Source organism: Peromyscus maniculatus, chromosome 23, assembly GCF_049852395.1.
Source record: "Peromyscus maniculatus bairdii isolate BWxNUB_F1_BW_parent chromosome 23, HU_Pman_BW_mat_3.1, whole genome shotgun sequence".
Taxonomy (NCBI): Eukaryota; Metazoa; Chordata; class Mammalia; order Rodentia; family Cricetidae; genus Peromyscus; species Peromyscus maniculatus.
Window position 1 is genome coordinate 54,491,850 of NC_134874.1, and position 14,650 is coordinate 54,506,499.

Consider the following 14,650-nt stretch of genomic DNA (forward strand, 5'->3'; position numbering starts at 1 on the left):
ACTAGTCAAACTTCCCAGTCGTGACCGGGGATCTGACACTTCTGATTCCATCCCTGAGTCTGAGTGGAGATCAACACTGTTGTGCTTTGTTTTTTAAAGCAACAGGCTGGGTAGCCCGCAAGGATGCGTCCCATCAAGACACGTGTTCTACCGGACTAGGAGCAGAGGGTGCCAAAGCCACCCTGCTTCTCGGGTTTCCTTCCCTGCCTCACTGGGGTGGCTGTGAGCAAGGTAAATATTTAAGCGAGCGTCTTGCATGATTGTCACCGATTGGACTGTACGGGGCACTATGAGGCAACAAGCTGGCGCCTGCCCAAGTGGCCCGGCTTCGAGAGACGGTGTTTTTGCCAACATCGGGAGTCTGTTGGCCACCGGTGGCTGATAGGTAGCAGAACTCTCTGGTCTGCTAATTGTCTTGGAAGCGGACCCTGGAATGGAGAGAAAGAGAACGGGCCTGTAATCAAAGCTGCCCTTGGGCAGAATTTCCCAGCAATGGCAGTTGGCAACTAAGCTCTGGGCTCTGGCTGGGGACTTTACATACACTGGCTCCTTTAGTCCTGACAACGGGCGGGGAGGAGGCTACTACTGCCACTCAGAAAGGGGGACTCGGGGAGGTTAAGTGATTTGCTCCAATTCTACCACTACTTGGTGTCGGATCGAGGGGATGCACCCAGAATCGGGGAAATGCATCCGCCTCCTGGCAAACAGAAGCCACACCGCTCTCCTGTGACCCCGGAGCCCGGTCAGCAGCATTGCTTGGGTTCTGAGCTCAAGATGCGAGGCTGCAGCGTGAGCCCGTGGAGAAGCTGGCAGCGCAGGACGCTCAGTCACGCCCCAGCGCTTTACAGATGCCCAGAGGGAAATACGTCCTGTCTTATTTCAAATGTTCTATTTATTAAGACAGGTCAGGCGTGGTAGCGTTTGCCTGTGATCCCAGTACTTGGGAGGTAGATGCAGGAGGATCCCGAGTTTGAGGCCAGCTGAGGCGACATCAGAAGTTCTGGGTCAGCCAGATCTACCAAATGAGATCCTGTCTCTAAAAACAACAGAGAGACTGGGAACCCAGAGGCAGATGAAAATAGAGCCGTGTGGGACCGAGGGGCTGTGCCCCTCTTAGGAGAGAAAAACCTCACCTTCCCTCGACCCTGCCCAGCTGGCCGTCTTCCTCTGCTCTCTGCACTTGGCTCCGCACAGCCAGCCCTTCTACCCTATGCCCTGGGGTACCCTGATCACCTGTAAGCTCCTCAACCATGTTTCCATGTAGCAGTTCCCATCAGAGGTGAAACGAGCCATTCAGAGTCCTCCGTGTTCGGGCCCTCCTCTCTACATACCTCCTGACCGTGGAGGCAATTGTGTGTGTACATGTTGGGGCTTCCGTGACCCTCAGACCCATTGGAAAGGTCAGCTGCGCTTTTCAGGCATGTACCCAGGATACACACAGCGGACATGCTGCAGACGCCAGCTGGATGGCTGAGGAACTCAGAGGTAGCCCGAAAATGAAACTATCGCATGCCAACTGCATATTCTGTGTCAGGATCATCCTTAATTCCATTCTCTCCAATCAAAACTCCTCTCTGACGTGGTTTCCCCCAGACACTAGGAAATGCTGCCTCACAGAGCTTTCAGACAGGATAACCAGCCACCCGGTGACAGCCCAGTGTTCAGATGCTCTTCAGAAAACCGCCATCAGAGCCAGGCATTGGTGGCACATGTCTTTAATCCCAGCACTCGGGAGACAGAGGCAGGTGGATCTCTGTGAGTCCGAGGCCAGCCTGGTCTACAGAGTGAGATCCAGGAAAGGCGCAAAGCTACACAGAGAGACCCTGAATTGAAGAAAAAAAAAACCCACCATCAGGGAACGTGAGAACTGAGTGAGAAGTAATCAGTGACCTCAGAGAACTGTTCTCAAATCTCCAGGAAGATTGTTCTAACAGCTGGGACAAGCCATCTCAGTTTTGAAGAACCACTTTAACTCAGAAGTACTAATTGAGCAGCTACAAAGAGCTATGGACAGTGGGAGACTTTGTCTCTTCTTGGTTTCTTCACTGTAGACACAGAATAATGCCCCCCAACCCACTGATGAGATGAACATGCTCAGGTGGTACAGACCCCCACCTACTGATGAGATCAGGCATGCTCAGGGTGGTACAGCCTGATGTCAATATACCAATTCCAGGAACCAGTGAGCATGAGACCTTACATGATCAAAGGACTTGGCAGATATGACTCAGTTAAAGACCTTCAGGTGGGGAGAGTCTCCTGGGTTATCTGGTAGACCTGCAGAAGGCACAGAGGGCCTGTAGGAGGGAAACCAGAGTCACTACCAATCCTAAGATACGCCATGAAGGAAGAGATGCACCCAGGAGCCAGAGAGAGTAGGCAGCAGGAAGCTTCAAAAGACCAGGCCTCTCCCCTAGCACCCTGGAAGGCATGCACCCTACTGACGCCTATGTAGATTTCTCAGAACAGTGGGACGTATTTTCTCTGTTTTTTTCAGTTTGGTTTGGTTTGGTCTGGTTTCTGAGTTTGTCCGTTTTAAGAATTCCATTTGTGATCATTTATCGCAGCCATGATGGTGGCCCAATACACCCTTCTTGAAGATGGAGGTGACAGCAGAATGTTTCATAGTGTGGTGGTTAGCAGGCTGGCCCCTAGGAACAGAGAAGACAGCAGCCTTCACTCCTGGGGTGTGGTTAGAGGAGGGAGCCCACAGAACAGACTCAGCCACCACTGTTTTTCTTATAGAATTGTTATTCTACAATTACCTTCTAGAAAGATCTTGTCTTAGAGAGTGTAAACAGGCCCACTCCATCTACATAGTCTTCGGTCAACTCAAAGTGTGTTAGGACACACTGTTCACTGGAGGAATCGCTGGGGGCCAGGAGAAATTGGCCATCCTGACATTAGGAGCTCCTAACAGAAAGGAGTCAGGCTAACAGTTCATTAGGATTGGAAGGCACTGCAGAGGAAGCCCTCTGCAGGATAGGTGGGAGGTCCCTCTAGACAGGCCAGTCTGGCGCTGAGACACGTGGCCAGCAGAGGTAGCAGGCATACAAGGTGGATCCCTGTTGCCACTGGACGTCACCTGGGCAGGAGGATGGAAGCTAGGCCAGGGTCCCCAGCCTCTGCTCCCATCATTTCCGTCACTCCACACCTGGCACAGATGCCAGAAGGCATGAGGAACATGCCATGTACATGAGGACAGGAGATCCATGCAGTTTAAGGCAATCACAAAGTCACTATTCAAGCAAGTTGAATAATAAATGATAGGAAAATTCTACCACCAAGATACGTAAGCGCTGGCCTTGGAGAGGGGTGTGAAGGGGAGGGGCCTGGGAGGAACCTTTCTGGACGAATAGGATGTGCTTGGGATAGAATTCATGGGAGAACTTTCATGGTGTACAGGCTGGGTAGGTCCAGGATGGAGAGAGTCCAGGAACTCTCTAGATGCCAGGGATGGTGACTCGGGACCTGACAGATACCTCATGGCAAGCTTTCATCCTGAGAATGTTATAGTCTACATGTGTCCCACAAGTTCACTGATCCCCAAAGCAACAATGCCGGAGATAGAGCCTGGGCGAGGGGATTGTCACAAGGGCGGATCCCTCATCCACAGATGAGTGCTGTTGTGAAAGTGAGTCAGATACCACAGGAGCACATGCCTTGATAAAGTGAGTTTGGATCTCTCTTACTCTCTCTGGCTTTCTGCTTTCTGTCCCAGGATGATGCAGCAAGAAGACCCACATTGAGGATGGGTCAGACCCCCCTGGGAACACCTTTATAGACACCAGCAGTGGTGGGTTTCCATAGTGACTCTGAATCCAGCCAGGCTGACGGTGAAGAGAAACCAGGCTGCGGTAAACCACTGTGCTGGCTGCTCTTCTGTCACCTAGACACAGCAACTAGAGTCATCTGAAAGGAGGGAACCTCAGTGGAGAAGATGCCTCCAAAAGATATGGCTGTAAGGCATTTTCTTCATCAGTGACTGATGGGGAGGGCCCAGCCCACTGCGGGTAGGGACACCCCTGGGCCGGTGGTCCTGGGTTCTATAAGAAAGCAGACTGAGCAAACAGTGAGAAGCAAGCCAGTAAGCAGCACCCCTCCATGGCCTCTGCATCAGCTCCTGCCTCCAGGTTCTTGCCCTGTTTGAGTTCTTGTCCTGACTCCTTTGATGATGAGCAGTGATGTGGAAGCGTAAGCCAAATAAACCCCTTCCTCCCCAGGCTGCTTTTTGGTTATAGTGTTTCATTGCAGCAACAGAAACCCTAACTAAGACACCCACTTTCCCATGAAATGGCAAACATGACCATGGCTATGGCTGCCTCTTAAGCATCTCCCAAAGGCCTGAGGGCAGGGGGATTGATTCCAGGACTGGTAACATTGGGAGGTGGTAGAAACTGTGAGGAGGGTCTAGTGGCAGGTTTCCAGGTCATTAGGGGATGCATTTAAAGGAGCTAGTGGGACCCTTTTCTCTCCCTCTTCTGCCTTTGGCCATCATATGAGTAGTTCTCATATGAGTGTGTGTGTGTACATGTTGCCACACATGTACACACACACACACACACACACACACACACACACACACACACACCCATGATGTGTCACACAGGCCAGCGGCAACCATACCAAAGCACATGCTGGCCTCCAGGTCCCTCAGCATCCCGAGGACATGCTGCACATTTCAAAGTTCACTCCAGCATCCTACCACTTCTCATCTTCTCTGCCGTCAGACTCCCTCCAGCTCATGGGCTCCCTCCGCACAACGGCTCATTCTCCTTATAACCCTGCTGTTCCTACAGCTCCTCTATGTTCATGCCTTTGTCTTCCTCCTCCTCCTTCTCCTCCTCTATCGCTTGCTCTCAGGCTCTTGTTCACCCTCACTCTTTGTCCCCCACCTTGCTCACCTTGCTCTCCTCTAACACCCCCCCCCCCAGCTCTGCCTCTCTGCTCCGCTTCCTCTTCCTTCAGAGCCAGGTCCAGTCTGCTACCCTCTCTCTCTGCTCTGGACTCCAGTCTGCCGACCATGTTCAGTCTACTTCCTTCTCTCTGCTCTGGACTCTTCCAGATGCCTCTGGCTGCTCTCTCTCATGTCTACAGCAAAACAATTCCCCTTAACCACACCATGGAGCAGTCAGGGCATCAGTTTGTACCACCACTGTATTGAGAGGTATGGCTTTCATGAGGATTCTAAATTGAGTCAAGTTGACAATAAAGAATAAGCCATGATAATGTCCCTGCCTGGCTTCCAGGTCCCCTGCCTCGCACTCCCTCTGATTCCTGACAGCCAATACCTCCGCTTTCCCCTACTTTGAGTAATCTCTCACCCCCTCCTCTCTCTGCTGGGTCCTCTGAAGTCACAGATGTCTGCAGTTAAAAATTAAACCATCCATCAGGTGAACGTTGTGTCGGGAGACACAACAATGAGAGCTGATTAGACAAGCATCTAGAGACCTGACATTCTTGTCAGTCAACGGATTAAGGAAGCCTGCTACTCGGAAAAACGTAAGGTACGGGTAAAATCAGATTAGGTTAGATTCAAGTGGTCATCAGATGTTCATTGGTACATCCCCCGCTGGGTCAAAGGTAGGTCATCAGTCACTGCCACGCCATCTCTAGAGGCTCGACCTTGGCCATGGGTAATCCCATTTGTGGAGAGTGGGGTTTTGTTATGGGTAGAACACTGACCTCAGGGAGGCCGAGTGCAATCTTCTTTGTGTGTGCTTTCCACTGTGGGAACCAGCAGATCCTGCCCTGCTGGAGCAACTATTTCAATCCTTTGGCACCACCGACTCCCTAACTGAGCCCAGATTCCTAAGTGCCAGGAGGCGGCCTGCTCAGCACTGGCCCCGACAGCCAGCTGTGGTTCTCCGCTCAGCCACTGAGTTAATTCTGCTTACCCAGCGCTGCCACCAAGGTGCCTGCCGAGTCCACCCCGGGACAACCTTGACATTGTCTTTTCTCTGTGAGGTGAGTGGGACCCGGATAGGCACAGCTGATCCCTCACTCCTGAGAGGTCCCCATCGTCGGATGATGTACAGAGAGTGGATACATACATTGAGAAATGACGCTTGTATCCAAGAACTAACCCTCATCTCTCCAGCCCAGACTGGCTCCTGGAGGGCCGAGCGCGCGTGGGAAAGCCATGTTTGGTGTGGGACTGTAAGCAGGAATGTGGTCCAAGGAACCTTCTCCACAGCACTGAAACGGCAGGAGGCCTGGAGGCCAGCAGTTTATTGGGTGTTTCCAGTCAAGACACGGAGTCCCAGGACTCCCTGGGGGCCTCCACCACAAATACTGCCGCGCACATGCACATTCATCTGGCTGCGTCTGCACTTTTCAGATCCTGACTGGGGGTGGGGGAGGGAGCATGCCCTCCTGCATCCTGCCTGCCTGTCTCTGAAATCAAAACTACAGGCACAGCCAGATGCAGACCGAAGGAGCGCCGAGAGAGAGCCTCGGAATCAGGCCCCGCAGCTCTGACCAGAAAGCCGCCTGGGCTGCAGGCAAAAGTATGCTTTTCTCTTAAACCACGGGCCAGGAATGTGCCCTCTGATGCTGATTACAGGTCAAATCAACAGTCAAGTGATAGAAACCAGACCCGGGCCCAGAGCAGGCTATAGGCAGCTGCAGCCTAATGAGATCCAGAGTCCTTGCAGGGCTCTGGGGCAGGCCCCAGGGAGGGGGCGGGGCAGTCACTGTTCGGGAGGGCTCCCTGCTCCAGCCTGGAGGTTTGGCGTCTCCCCTCATCTGACCCTAGGGCCCCGCAGGTATGCACCAGAGTCAGCCTGATCCTCCTGCATGAGCCTTGCTGGGGTGGAAAAAAAAAGGTTAAGAGAGTCTATAGATGAAGCTTTTCCTAGGGCCTCTTTCCCGGCCCACACCACAGCCTACCTCCCTTCTCGGGGCGTCTCCCAGTACCCTCCTTTCTCATCACCCCACTGTCTAAGTCCGCAGAATGCAGCTCGGCTTGCCTCCCTTCGCACTTGGTAGATGCTAAAGCCCGCAACAGCGTAAAATCGCTGGGCAGTGAGTTGAGCCCTGGCCGCCCTGGCCGACTCGCCTGCGCTTTCCCGCTCCCTCTGCTTAGCAGAAGTTCAGTCTTCTGGAGGCTGCGATGGTGGTTTTGGCTTCTGTTTAAGAACACACAGTATTTTCTAAAGCGCTTGCATATAGGGGCGACCCCTTGCTGAGACGGGAATTCTGAGGAGGCCCAGTGCTCACAGCATTTCAGCCATAAGGAGAGCAGATTTTAGAAGCCAGCCAGCGGGCTGCGGTCACTAGTCTGCGGTCCTCAAAGTGTGTGTGTGGGAGGGCAGCACTTAAGGGGGATCCACGAGGCCCAAGTGGTGGCCTTCGGTCCCCTGTGAGTCAAGTAGTCGAAAAATAAGGTAGAGGCAGAATGCTTGCTCTGGTCCCACAAGACAGTAGACCAGGCCCGCCCTGGTTGAAAGCTTCTTCACATGTCTCCAGAGGCGAAGTGTGGCCGACACTCAGTTCCCTGTGTTTGATAAGGTAGGTGACCCGTGTTGTACTGAAGGAGCCTCTGAGGCTGACAGCCATCTTCAGGGGTTCAGCTCTCTCCATTTGCAAACCATCATCGCATCTGAGCCTGCTGACTGTCTGTCCAGCCACCCCGCATGCCACCCTAACTGCATGTGGCCCTGAGAAGCAGGCGTAGTTAGACTTGGAGGAGGGTGGTGCTTCCCTTTGTAACTATGGGAAAGCCCTCGTCCTTACTGAGTAAAGACTTGCCGTGCAGCCTTCTGGGAAGGGGGCATCCACACTCTTGGAGCTGACTGCTCATCTGTGCTCTGGAGGTAAGACCAATAAAGTCAGAGGGAACTTGGGTGGAATCTGCCTTGGTTTATCATTGGGACCTTAGGAGGAAGGGTAGACATTGTCTCCCCAGGGGAGGAATGTTACCAACACTAAGCCTAGCTGTTCAAGGGGAGCACAGATATACTTTGAAGCCGGTCTACACACACACACACACACACACACACACACACACACACACCACCCCGTGCATGCACCACAGAAGGAAGCACTAGTCCTGAGGGTTTGAGGTGTGTTGATCAGTTGGGGACCTTCCTGTCACTTCCCTTTCTCGGTGTCATCCTCAGTGTTGTGAACTCTGCACACAGAGCTCGCTCGAGGCAACCTTGTCATGACCAAGAAGTCAATGAACTGCAATTCAGGAGCGTGAAAGAAAAGTCTTCCCATCGTCACAGCCCAAAAGGACACCTCACCATGGACAGAGAAGCAGGGAGGGTCCTGACTCCTCCATGAATACATTCAGACTTCCCAGGGGAGAATTCACAGTAGAGAGTGGGCCTGGCCCCACCGGGGGAGAAAGCTCCTTTTACCTGGAGTCTGCACCTCTTGGGAGGGGGCAGATGTCTCCAAGTACTGTTGTCAGGTTCCTCAGAGGGACACATCACAGATACCGTCTTTCATTTTCCTCTTCGGCCTGCTGTGCTGGGTCTCACTCTTTTCCAGCCAGCTGGGATGTGTTCCAATAGTCCATGTCCTAGCTGGCCACTTTGAACTTGAACGTACTACTCCATAGAAGCAGCAGAAACTGGGTAGCTTCATGCTCTAGAAGCCCAGCCCCCACTGTGTGGCCCCCAGGCTCTCCCTGCTGGGTGGGCTGGTGGGCTAGAGAGAGATGCTAGCATTTCAGTGGTTCCCATGGCAGCATCCGAGAAGATGCTAGCCGCCGCCGCAGCTGTGGCAGAGTTCAGGGGACCCGAGAGAAGAACACTTCTGTGAGTGGATGGTTTCCATGGCAACTGCAGAATGCCTCTGAGCGGCCACAAACCTGTAGCCAAGGCTAGGTCAGCCCTGAAGATCTAGAATGCCTGTGACTGAACACTGGAGCAGAGCATCTTTCCAGGGTGATATTTTTAGTACTGACGTGTCCTCAATAGCTGAACTTCCGTTCCCGGCAAGCAGTCATTTTCTAAAGGTCTGCATGGAATCTTGGGAAAAAGACATAGTGACCCTGATAGGACTCCCAGACTAGAGCTATACATTCATCTATGACGGAAGAGGTGGCATCTGTGGTGGTCTGAATGACAAATGTCCCTTACAGGCTTAGGGATTTGGACACTCGGGCCCTAGCTGGTGTCGCTGTTTCGGGAGGTGGTGCAGTCTTGCTGGGGGATGGACAACTCTGGGAACGGGCACTGAGAGTTTATAGCCTTTCCCCTCGTCCTCCTCCACACTCTCTGCTTCCGGCGCAGAGGCAATGCCATCAGCCAGCTTCTTCATGCCACCATGCCATCCCTTCCCTGCCATGACGACTCTGGAACCAGAAGCTGAAACAAAACCTTCCTTCCTTAAGTTACTTTGGGTCATGGTGTTTTATCACAGAAAAGCAACTAATACAGTCTCCATCTCACCCAGCAAGTGAGGAAGGAGGAAATGAGGAAACTGAGTAAGTTACCCAAATCCACCATCATGCTTTCTCACTGGGAATGCACAGCCGGTGGCTAGCCACTTGGATGATGTATTTTCTCTAGTAGATAGCTAGCTATTAGCTTTCTGGTGAGAGGAAGCCATGAAGGCCACTGACAGGCCTGATCTTAATCACCTTGCATGCCACCACATCCTCATCTTTTCTGAATGAAATGGCAATGGTCCCCAGAAGTAACCTGGTGAAGATGGCAGAGCCCCTGCCGGCCTGAATACCCTGTGTGTTCACAATGGGAAGGGGTGACCCATCCGTCTCTTCCCTAGCCTTCCCGGGCTGGTACTTTAGGAGATGCCTGTCCAGCTTTCAGCTCCCCTGTCCACATTTCAGAGTTTGGGGTCAGTTTCCAGGCAACTGTTAACATCTAAGATATGCGGTAAAGTTAGACAGATCCAAAGACGCTGGTATCAGAGATGCTGTGTTCATCATGACGGTTGCTTCCTCTGGCCGGAGACGCACCCAAAAGTTGGCTTCAATATAGAATATGAATCATATTCTCATGACACGTTCTCAGGGAGGTTAGAGATTTGCTGCATAGCATTGTATAAATACTTGTCTGTGGATGGATAGATGGATGGATGGATGGATGGATGGATGGATGGATGGATGGATGATGGATGGACGATTTGACAAACAGATCAACGAATATGTAGGTAGATGGTTGGATTAATGGATTGATAGATGGGTGGGAGAATGGATGGATGGATGGATGGATGGATGGATGGATGGATGGATGGATGGGTGGATGGATGGATGGATGGACTGATCTATAAACAGATGGGAGTTGGCAAATAAGTGAGTGGATGGACAGAGAAAAAATCACTTCTACTACAGAGCAAGGGAAGGATGGGATGTTATAAACAGAGTCACAAGAGTCTAGTCAAGATGCTAATGAAGTGGACAAGGCTAAAAGGCAGCTCATCTCGGTGACGATATCCTCTTTGTCTATGCTGGAAAGTCCAGTCGTGTATAAGAATCAGGAGACCAGAAAGGAGAAGAAGATAGAGATCTGTGGTTTAGTGGCTCTTGATGCGGAAATGCTTCTCATTCATCCCAACCAGAACTAGGACGGCCACTTAATAACTAAAATGCACAGAGAAATTTGAGTTTCAAATATATGAGTATCTACCAGTGTAATACTAGGAACACTTTTTTTCTTTTGTTTTTTTTCGAGATGGGCTCTCTCACTCTTTTTTTTTTTTTCATGTGTGAATTTATTCCCTCATATTAAAAAAAAAAAGTGGAGATGTCTTAAGTTTCATTTCATTACACTGTAGATTTTTTTCTCTTAAATTTGTTGTAGTCGTGGGCCTGGACTTAACAGTCTATGTTAGGATCCTAATAACACTGTAAATATTTGTCCTTAAACTACAGAAAAGTATAGGTCTCACCCTAAATCCTGAAAATGTGTTTCGCAACAGATGGCGACCATTATAGAGAACGACATAAAGTCAAATTGAAGAGAACAAGAGATCTTGTTGTTGTTGGAGGGCTTCTCTCCAGGTTCCACCAGGGCTTTCTCTTTGTAGCCCTGGCTGTCCTGGAACGTACTCTATAGACCAGGCTGGCCTCAAACTCGTAGACCCATTTTTTTCTGCCTCCTGAGTGCTGGGATTAAAAGCATGTGCCACCACTGCCTGGCCAGGGGCACTTTTTTAAAAAAATATAATCACTTTATTGCAATCAATTCATAAATAACAACATCATACAGCTTGATTAAGACATAGACACTAGCATGTGTTTAGGGCCATTTCAGACATTGTTGGAAATTCTGTCCTAATCTCAAGCCAAGATTCATTTACAGAATTTATGAGACTCAAGCCAGCAACTCCAACATCAATTTTTAAAACCAAACATTCTAACAACCCAAGGATAGGCTAATTTTATATTTACATGCTGAGGTATGGCAGAGGAAATTATCTAGTCTTTGTTTAGGGTCACTGCTGTTGATACTCAGGTCCTATTATCCAGTGTGGTCTACCTCTAGACCACCAGGAGGGAAGAGACCTGTAGAAACTTCATTTGGATCTCTCCTGCATTATGGGACGCATTCTGAGTACAGACCATTGTGGAGTCCGGAAATGGCAATGCTTATTACACACATCATTACGGCCATGAGAACCATCCTTGGGTTGGTTTTGAACCACTTGGTTCAAAAACAGAGTTCCATCCAAGCTGGGGACGATCATGTTACTATGAAACATGGGATTTCATTCACAGTGTGATTTACAAAATGGAGCCCAGGAGGCCTTTCTGCTTCCTCCTTTGAAGAAGTATGCGTGTTCACGAGTCACGGGGAGTTCCTGTCACGGGGGAGAACCTGACAGAAAGCAGTCTGTTGTCAGCACAGGAGCCAGTTTGGTTTGGTCTTGGGGCTGTGGTGGTTTGAATGAGCATGGCCCCCATACATAGGCTCATATATCTGCATGCTTAGTCCCCTGTTGAATGTTTGGAAAGGATTAGGAGGTGTGGCCTGGTTGGAGGAGGCATGTCACTCAGGAATGGGCTTTGAGGTGTCTCGGTCTCTCTCTCTCTCTCTGTTGGTTGTTTTTGCTCTTTTCAGGGACCCGCCATCCAGCTCCCGAAGAAATCACATGCAGAGGCTTATTCTTAATTGCAAATGCCTGGCCTTAGCTTGGCTTGTTTCTTGACAGCTTTTCTTAACTTTAAATTAAGCTGTCTGGGGCAGAGGCAGGAGGATCTCTGTGAGTTCGAGGCCTGGTCTACAAAGCAAGTTCTAGGACAACCAGGACTCTGTTACACAGAGAAACCCTGTCTTGAAAAACAAAACAAACAAACAAAACAAAACAAAAGCTGTCTGTCTTTTGCCTCTGAGCTTTTACCTTTCTCTATTTTGTATACCTTTCTTTCATTACTCCTTTGCTGGCTGTGTAGCTGAATGGCTGGCCCTGGAGTCCTCCTCCTCCTCTCACTCCTTCTTCCTCTCCTCCCAGATCTCTCCCTCTATTTATCCTCTCTGCCTGCCAGCCCCACCTATCCTTTCTCCTGCCTCTCTATTGGCTGTTCCGCTCTTTATTAGACCATCAGGTGTCTTAGGCAGGCACAGTAACACAGCTTCACAGATGTGAATGTAACATAAACAAAAGTAACACATCTTAAAATAATATTCTACAACTTTTATCTATCTATCTGTCTGTCTATCTATCTATCTATCTATCTATCTATCTATCTATCTATCTATCTCTGTCTCCCTGCTCTCTCTGCCTCCTGCCTGTAGATCAAGTTATAAAGCTCTCAGCTACTGCTCCAGCAACATGCTTGTCTTTTTGCCACCAGGCTCCCTGACAGGATGATCATGGACCAACCCTCTGAAACTGTAAGCCAGCCCCCAGTTACGTGCTTTCTTATGGAAGAGTCACCTGGATCATAGTGTCTCTTCATAGCAATACAACAGTGACTACGCCAAGTTGTTTTTCTTTTTGTTTTTTCCTCCCTGTTCTGCTTTATTTTGTTTTGAGATAGGCTCTCACAGCTCAGGCTGGCCTGGAGCTCACTATGTAGCTCAGGCTGGCCTTTTACCCATGATTCTTTCACTTCTGTCTCCCTAGTGCTGGGGTTACAGTCACGTGCCACACATCTGGCCTCACAGATACGCCTTGGGATAGATGCCATTCTCCTCTCCTTTGGACTCACGCTATCTTGGTTTGTTTTCTTCATAGTTCCAGAAGTCACAGGGGAAAAAATTAAAGGAGTTTTTCCTCACTCTTCCCTCATACATGAATCATTTTGCAAGTTAACATTAGACTCTACACAGAGCAAAAACTAAAAACAGGGCGAAGCTGACCGATGCGCGTTCCTGGCAGGAGACGTTCCGGTCTGTCACCCAGCCCCAGCCTGGAGAGGATGCGCTGCCTCCCACGCGTACAGCCTGACAGCTGGATCCAAATGTCACTCATGACAGAGCCACTGTCAGTCACTGCTTCTCACAGGGCCACTCGTCCTCAACCCCCGCTGCAGTCCGTCCTTCTGTGTCTGCGTCCCCACGGTACACACTCCACAGCCCAGCTTCTCCAACTGTGGCCACAACCCCGTGGCGACTGTCTAAATATGGAAGCTGTGAACATGTTTGCAATAGTAAATGTTTCTGAACGCCAACAATTAATTCAAGATCCAACGTGATGAACCACGGGGGTTTCCAGGAGCCCATGCCTTTCCGGCATCTGAAAACTTCACTGCTGTCTCAGTCCTGAGCACACAGCATGAGCACTCTGCAACATGCCAGCCATCATGCCACCATCATGCCACCATCATGCCATCACCATGCCATCATCATATCATCACCATGCTATCATCACGCCATCATCATATCATCACCATGCCATCATGCCATCACCATGCCATCATCATATCATCACCATGCTATCATCATGCCATCACCATGCCATCATCATGCCATCACCATGCCATCATCATGCCATCACCATACCATCACCATGCCATCACCATGCCATCACCATGCCATCATGCCATCATGCCATCACCATGCCATCACCATGCCATCATCATGCCATCATGCCATCACCATGCCATCATCATGCCATCATGCCATCATCATATCATCACCATGCCATCACCACGCCATCATGCCATCACCATGCCATCATGCCATCACACAACATATCAACAGGCCTGCCCAAAACACCTCAGCTCAGATTCAAGACTACTGAATATTATGAATTTTGATATTTAGTGATACATATGAGACTGTCTGGTTTTATAGACACATGATGGTTTAACTACAGAAAACAAAGACTTTAGATATTTTCCTCTGTCATACCTCAGCATGTAAATATAAAATTAGCCTGTCCTTGGATTGTTAGAATGTTTGGTTTTAAAAATTGCTGTTGGAGTTGCTGGCTTGAGTCTCATAAATTCTGTAAATGAATCTTGGCTTGAGGTTAGGACAGGATTTCCAACAATGTCTGAAATGGCCCTAAACACACATCTGCCATTTTGAACTACACACTTGTGCAAGACGGCATTCTCAACATTGCCAATTATAAAATCAAAATGTTGAAGATGCTCTATACCCCACTGTACCAAATATTCAGCCCAGATTAAATTCTTGATGTCAAAATAAAACAAGCACACCCATCCCATCGCTATGTAAATTTACTACGTCTTTACCAAATTGTAAAATTATATGTCTACCAA

At 49.8% G+C, this 14,650-nt stretch overlaps 1 long non-coding RNA gene across 1 annotated transcript; it reads right to left on the reverse strand.

Annotated features, from left to right (window-relative positions):
• Nucleotides 1-6,199: 6,199 nt before the first annotated feature.
• Nucleotides 6,200-8,784, reverse strand: LOC143270470 (uncharacterized). Its single transcript, XR_013047646.1, has 2 exons — nucleotides 8,367-8,784; nucleotides 6,200-6,808 (listed from the first exon to the last, which is right to left on the reverse strand). It is a non-coding gene; the product is annotated as an uncharacterized LOC143270470 (long non-coding RNA).
• Nucleotides 8,785-14,650: the final 5,866 nt, after the last annotated feature.